The following is an 8,321-nucleotide window of genomic DNA, read 5'->3' as shown; positions in this document are numbered from 1 at the left end:
TGAAATTACATGAGACATGTGATGTTCTCAGTCACACCACAAATAGAGAGCAACTCTACTGAAACTGAAGTGTTTAATATACTGCTGGGGAAAATATTTTTGTAGAAAAAAATCAAAAGCCTTCTGATAGGCAAATATCATCATGCAAACAAGAGTACTCATTCATGTGTTTTGACCTGGGAAGTGCCTATACTGCAGAATGCAGCAGTGCGAAATGCTGACAAGCAGCATAAACGTGAGTATGCCATCCTTTATGACTGAAAAACTACAGTTAAAAGGGGGAGAGGAAGAGAATTAAAAAATACATGTTTTCTGCTGATGTCTAGTATATGGCATATAAGCTATATGGCACTGTTTATAGGTACTATCTGTGCATAGGTGCATAAGTGCCACAGAGTCACCCAGCAAGGCAGCCAAAGATCCAAACAAGGCAGTGACTTGTGCATCAATATTCACAAAGCAGCAACTATTCTAATCTTGCTTTGCTTCCCTGCATGAGCTCTGTGTAAGCAGGGAGAACCTGTACTTCACATGTTTGCAGGATGGTTGTTGAGGAATTTTTTTTTAATTTTAGTTCATGGCATTATTTAGATTGTCTGTGTTCTCTAGCACAACTAGAGTGGCTCAGATCAAAGTAGGTAAGGAGGCCTCTACACTGTATGAAGTACTTGGGGAGAGTACTTCAGACTTTGCAATGAGTAAAATTAATACAGAATTGGTCTGGACCCCAATGTTCCCTATCAGGTGCTGGTGTCCATTTGGTCTTTGTCCAGAAAAGACTTAACGTGTCAGGTTCCTCTAAAAGGAACCCTTTCTGCAAGCACCAAAACGGAATATGATAGGCGAGGAAGACTGGGATAACTGCTTCAAAATCACCCTGCTGCTCTAAACCAGCACACAAGCCCAGAAAGAACCCAAGATGGGCTTGCTTAGCGCAGTCTTCAAGTAGGCACAGCAGCTCCAGCACGTCTCGTACAGCGGGAAGTGGGCTTTGATTGCCTCAAAGTACATCTCACCGAGACCAAAGGCACCTCCTTAAGGACTGCCCGAGTCCGTCGGGGATTTGGGGTGCCCGAGGGGCCCTTATTCCTCCTGAGGGTTGGTGGGGCGAGGCCAGGTCAGCAAGCCAGCAGATGGCGGCAGGACCCCGCGCCTGCCCGCCGGACCCGTCCCGTCCCCTCCTGTGCCCGTCCCGAGGGAAGAAATCACTTCCTCTGCACTACCCTGACTTTCCCTTCCGATTTTGTCCCCCATGGCTGGTGGTTTGAGGTCTCTAGAGGCCGTATAGTGAGACCAAGACTCTGGTAGCGGGCCCTTAGGGGGGTCTCCTACAGACAGGGCCTGGGTCCCTGTCCTGGGGACCCCAGGGTGGAGGCACCCATTCCTTAAAGGCCATTTGCTTTGTCAAAACCAGAGCCGCGCGGTTTTCCTGGTAGTTTCCTTGTTTCCAATGAACAGAGGCAGCTGGATGCTGTCCAACCCTCCTTTTTGTGTTCTCTCTCCAAGACCTAGTATTCTGCGAAAGTCTGGAGCATGTTTGAAGGTAGATGGTATTTTGCAATATGGATAACAAAAAATACCCAAAGCAGTAATAATAATAAAAAAATAATTGTTCCATATAATTAGCTTTTCTAATAGTTTAGCCATGCAGCAGTTTTCCAAAAATTCCATGCCAAGTGCAATCTAAACCCCTTTTTGTTTTCCTGCCTTTTACAATCTTTTTCAATAGCAATATACTACAATTATTTGATCCTACAGGCTTTACAGACATGCTTAACTTAGCAATCTGAAGTACTATTACAACCAGCAGGATTGCTTACAGTGCATACTTTTCAAGATACGAATTTATCTTTAATCAAAATAGAAACCAGAAAAAAAAAAGTAATTTTGTCTGGTTGTTTTCAATTATTTCTTTTTTACAAGTCTTTTTTTTTTTTAAAGTTAAAATACCCCATATTAATGTCATTTTTAGTAAATGGTTTCCAAAGAAGATTGATAGTTAAGTAAAGAAATAATTATGAACCAGATTAAAACCATGGGAATAGTTTAAAGTTTTTCCATTAAAGCTATTGGTATTTTTGCATGATTGTTAGCTAAGAAAGAAAGAAAAATAAAATAAGGAGAAACAACTCCTGTTATATCTAACTCATTATCAGACAGCATTTGCAACATCCTAACTTTGTTCAGTGCCTTATATCCTTCACTGCTTTTCAAAACACTATCAAATTTCAATTACAAGGTGTTTTTAGTATTTTCAACTGCTAAGTTTCCTATTTATAAATTATTTTTAATGTCTACTAAACTTCAGTCTTTATTTCTTGACTGGCTTTCAAGCAATTTATTCTGTACATGGTAAAAAAGATTACAGATTGAAGTACAGATGAGCTGATACTTGCTTAGGGACTGACAAGTATCTCCTAAAAGAACCATCACCTACAGTTGCTGATACACAGTGGATAGACCTCAAACCTTTATTCTTTCTTTCCTTGAATGATTTTATGTCATGGAAAATGGCATCTAATGATATCCATGATGATCAATTTGCCTGTAGCCATACCTTAGAGGACTGAACAACTAGATAAACAGAGAGAGGGTGCCATGTCACTGAAGTGGTACTTCCCTCTGCCATGTCCTCCATAAAGAACTGACAACAAATCTTGTGAGATAGCCAACCTCCCTTAGATGCCTAGACTGTCCTCCCTGTACAGGTAACAGTTTTGCATCTGGTTGAGAAAGAAATGTAAACTCACAATGGACCAAACAGAGAAGATAAAGAAACCACACTGAATAATGACAATAACAAAACACAGAGATACTAGGTTTTCATGCAAACAATAAAACAGGAATATAATGTAGTTCAAAGGATATAATTTATTGTTGCTAAGTTGTACAAAAAGTCAACCTACCTTGGCATACAGGTACTGAGAGTTGGAAAAAAGGCTGATACTACAAGTTTATTCCTTGTAAGTTACACCTCTATGGTTAAAATAATTAAAAAAAAAGACAGGCAATACAAATGCTTTTCTGATAGAAAACTAGATCCTTTTCACAATATAGTTCTTAATTGTACTGTAGCTGATCAGGAGAATGCACACACCACAGCTTGAAAGCTTAGTGATACCACTTAATTTTTTCTGCAGCCCAGTGTAGTTTCTCTGCACAGCAGAGCCCAGTGTGTCATATTGATGTGATAATTTGCTCCACACTGGCTCACAGGGCTGCACGTAGCTCTGCAGATGTGCTCTGTGCTCTGTGTTGTAACTGCTTCCTTCAAGTGAGCTGTATCCGCCCTACGGATAAGCCTTCAGGCTCACAGACTGCCTATTATAAGATTTTGTATCTGGAGCATACTACAAATGCTTAGAGGTTGCTCAGAGTTAGAAAATGTCACAGATTTCTGAGAAATCTCACCACTGCGAAAACTTAATTTGCTCCAATTTAGAATGATAGCTGTTAAATATTTTCCAGAAAACAGAAGCTAATTGGCAAATAAAGATTCACAGCATTTCCAAAAAGCAGCAGTTTCTTCTAGCCCCTGAATCCCATGAGGTCCTTGTATTCCCTGGATCCCTGAGACAAGGAAGAGGCCATCATACAGGACTAGAATTGACTGAACAAAAAACTGGCAGCTGACCCACCTAGCAGAGAACTATCAAAATTTATCTGTATTCCATTATAAGTCTCACTGAGATAAGCTTTTGTAAAATGTTTCACTCTCAATGAACCAGCAACTTTTGACAGAAAATATTCCAGCAGAAAAGGTGTTTCCAACAAGATGCATTCAAAGCTGGATGACACAGTGATAAAAGCATCTGAGTCTTGGCTACATTAGCTGATCAGCGTTTGTTCAGTACTACAAGTCTCAGTCTCCCGAATTAACAATCTTTGGGTCACTTCTCCTAATTGATGATTCTACTCCTTCATCAGTGCCTCATGTGAGCACTAGTAGTGCAGCAGAGAATTCTTGTCCATGTGTTCATACTTAGAATCTGTAGGGCAGAGATTTTTGCATTCTAATTTGAAGGCTTACAGTCAAACACAGGTTACCAGGTTGCCCAGAAATTCTCCTGATCAAGCCACCTTAACAAGGAGTTTGTCTTTTTTCCATAGGATCCCTGTACCAGGCTAGTTGGAACAGCATGCAAGTGGTGAGAAAAGATTTGTCTCAAATAACTTTAGAAATAAGTTTTGGAAGACCCTATCATTTTCACAAGCCTTCATGTAGGTCTTCTACTAAGAGAAGAAGGTGTGTTTGGGGGACACCACAATAATGTACATTTGGGCTAATGTAAACTGTGGAGCAGGGTCCCCTGATGGACATAAATAATGTTTTAAAATAAATGTTACCTAGTGCAAAAGATACTTAACTGTTTCATATTAACTGCTTTTTTTCCTTCTGTATATTGTTTCTAATGGCTAACTTCAAATCTAACCTGTTTTCTTTTTTATCATGAGAGAATCAGAAACTAACACTTACTGGTAAAACTGTCTCAGATTTTTCTATCATAAATTTTGATTTGAATTTTTTATACTTTCTGAGTTTTCAGCTGTTTGGACCAATAAATACTCAGGTAGGTTTTTGCCTCTGGCAGTAGTCTATGGAAAAAAGTGTAGAGGCCATACGAAAAATTATATATTACATGCAAAGAATATGTCAGACATTAATTTACATCAGCAGCCTTAATTCTGGCACTTCCCAAGTCATGAAAATTTTATTTTGCAGCCTTAATTAAAGCTTTGATTTTATATATGCTTATGTATTAAATATTTGGTATAAAATAAATCACTAGCAGGTTACCACCCATGAAACTCCATGGCCCATGTAAAAGTAAACATATCTTAGTATGGTATAGGTTAGGATAAAATGTACCAGCTACTCCTGGAACATCAAAGAGCCCTGAGGGAAAAGAGATGCTGGTTAAATAAAATAATTTTTAAAGCTTATACAAGTGAAAAATGGGGAAAATATCCTGTATCTACTAAAATCAAAAGTAAAGCACCCAGAGCTATAAATGGTGCCGGAATCTCATGCAGAAAACCAACACAGGAGAAAAACAACAAACCCTAACCCTAGAAAATCTGGTGCTTGCTGAGTGCAAGACTTGGACCTTTAAAATCCTCTAGCTTTAGAAGTCCACAAATCACAAAACAATGCTTTTTCAAAGCAAAAATTATTTGGCTTAGCACAGAGTCTTTTTGATTTGTGTTATAAAGAACAGGCTAAGAGATCTAACATTCACTTCCAAAACTTTTTAACCAGGACTTGTCAATATGGAAGTAGGACAAGATGGTAATTTTTCTGTTTTACTTTAGTTGCTGGAGACTGTTAAGATTAATCTTCTTGAAACTTAAATTAAAAAAAAAAAAAATTAAAAAAACAACTACTTTTGAAATAAGATATTTCATGTTTTGAAAAGGTTTTGGCAATGTTCCCTCATATCAGTTTATGTCTAAAGCTCAGAAATAATGACTAGTCAAGCACTGGCCAACAATGAAGAAATTTAATCTAACCAAGGAAAGTGTTAGCTATGAAATCTTCCAGAGAGCACTACAAACTAGAGACTCTATAGGTATAAATCTGATAATGTTTCTCCTTTGCTTTAGACAAAGGTACAATAACTGTTAAAATGAGGGCTTGAACTTGGAACTGAAAATTACAAAATCTTGAGTGTTGTCTGTATATCAGTAGTGCTGAAAAATATCACCAAAGAGAAGGCTGCCAAGCAAACAAAAAAAGAAGACAGCTAGGTCCCAGATAATTTTTATGCAGGCAACTTACTCAAAAAAGCCAGAGTCACAAGGAAAGTGGAAACACATCTTTGTGCCTTTTGTTTTGAGGGTGAAAATTAGAAGAAAACTCCAGTAGTAATATTGTCACAGCCACTTTTTAAAAATTTAAATTTTATAATTAAAAAAAAAATGGGGTTAGTCTTTGAAACATGACTAAATTAAGACTGTTTAAGCTACTAAATACTGTAGACTTGATCCTCAATTACCCCATGTGAAGGAGCTTTACTACAGATGTGAATCAGGTGCTCTGTGTGTTTTCCAACCAATTATGAAACCTCTCGCAACGAACATTGCATATTAGCTTATTTCTTAGTGTTTTTCTATCAATGAGAATAAATCAGTTTTCTTCTTAGGAAAAGAACAAAAGCAAATTAGCTCCCTTGGATCTTAGTGCAGAATTCTGCACAGCAACTCACAAGGTTCTCCTCAATAATGGTCCAGTGTTTGGTGGTCTCTCAAACACCCTTTGTAAACAGTTTATATTGATCTTTGCTTCAAGCTGTGAGATGTTCATGGATCTTTTTTTCAGTATGGCTATTTGCCATACATCAAGACCCAAGACCTTATTTTGGTAATTCTAAAAATAGGCTAGGATCAATTACAAAGACTTCCTCAACAATGTAGATCTAAAATAAATTTAGAGCCTAAGATCTTGGCAAAAAACCCCACATTAACAGTCAAACTGGAAATGTTTCAAACACTGATTGATCAAGACCCAGCTGAGTTTATTCTACTCAAGATAGATTTTCATCAGAGAGTCCAAGAAGAGTGTTTTTTTTGGCCCCTCTTTCTAGAAATAATACTAATCTGGCAAAAACGTTGTTTCTATAAAGAAAAAGGCTGTTCAGCAGGCTAAATATCTGTCTTTCTTCTTATGTACTACACTAGTTTCACTTACATCCTGTGTTTGCTCAGTATTTTCAGGAGCTGTGCTGGTGTTTCTGTGCTGTGGTTAAATCACCTATCTAACTCTTTGAGTTTGTGAGAAGAATCCAGTGCAGGTATGCACAGCATACATCTGGACCTGAAGTGGGTCCTCAACATTTTTCATCCATAGGAATTTGATTTAGACTGTTAAAATGCAGATTTCCAGGCATTTAGGCACAATCATATAGCTAATGAGATAGTTGGGGTTTTTTTAATCCAAGGCAACCTTTAGCTCTTTTGACATTTTTAAGTGGCTTTAAATGCCTGTAGTAACCTGGTTAAAAATTTCCAGGACCAGCCTCAGAAAATCAACTCAGGTATTCCAAACCCTTGTTTAGCTCCTTCTCACTCTCCATTGCTTTATTATGACTCTTCTGTGTTTTAAGGGAAAAAACAGGCTTCCTTACCCTCTAGAAATGTTTGAGGAAGATACCAGCACTTAGAAAGGCCTCTGACATCTGGGAATAACCAAAATGCTGCTGAAAAGGGTTTTCTTCTGAAAATGAGCAAAAATAATAGTGAAGAGTGGAGTGTGAAGAATGCATAAACAATTTGAGCTATGTACAGAGCTAATCCAGGAGGTGAGAATAGTGTTAGTCGGGCAAAAAGGAAGAATCAAAAAATTCAGCACAAATGAAAGCACAGAATATAAACAACAGACATGGTGGACATGGGTATGGGACAAGCACATCCTTAGCTGCTTTGCTGAAATACCTCCATGAATCAGAACACACTCCTTTTGCATGAAATCCTGGAAAAAGTTGGTTTAGAGCTTGAAGTTTTTTGTTAAGTCTAATGGAGAAAACAATCTGCTTACTTTCAGGGCAACATTATCAGCCAAATGATCTTTCATGCTTATCATATTTCTGGAGAATAAGGAACAGTTTTCTCAAAGGCAAGCTACATTATTTGAAATACCTTCTGCAACAATTTTACACCCAAACCAAAGCCACATCCTGCTTTAATGTGTCCTGCAAGAAACTTTTATAATTTCCATTGACACAGCTAGTACATAGGAACTCTCATCCCCAGGAACATGGAAGACTAGTAAGGCATATGATTCTGGCTGGAACACTTTAGCTGTGTAAAGATTTTCACTACTGTTGCCAGGTCAAAGCTTACTTTTCCTTAATCTTACAGAAACCTCTGTTGTGGTTAGCAGATGGCTGTGTTACTAGGCAAGAATACAAATATTTAATAACTGGAAACTCAAAACTATCATTTGAGGAAAATATGACAGTATTTAGAATATTGTTTATAACCATAGTCTAAAAATAATATAAAAAATATATTGCAGTGTATATGAGCAATGTAAAAACTTGAGTTATTAAATGAAAAAGGAAGTGAGAATTTACTTCCTCCTACTAAAATATTTTTAAAAGCTATCACAGGAAGCACAGTGCTATTGTCAAGTTCCTCTTCTGAATATTATTGATTCTATTATATTCAAATAGAGCTCATGTTTGACTTGCATCTTATGGAAAACTATATTGTGACTATTATCTGGAGAACTCTGTTACTTACTGCATGTATCTCAATAAATCATGCAGTCTTATACTCCTGTGAGTCACGTGAGATCCCAGCCTTCAGTAAAAGTGATGCAA

This window comes from Heliangelus exortis, chromosome 2 (assembly GCF_036169615.1).
Source record: "Heliangelus exortis chromosome 2, bHelExo1.hap1, whole genome shotgun sequence".
Classification (NCBI taxonomy): Eukaryota; Metazoa; Chordata; class Aves; order Apodiformes; family Trochilidae; genus Heliangelus; species Heliangelus exortis.
Note: the sequence above shows the minus strand (reverse complement) of the source record.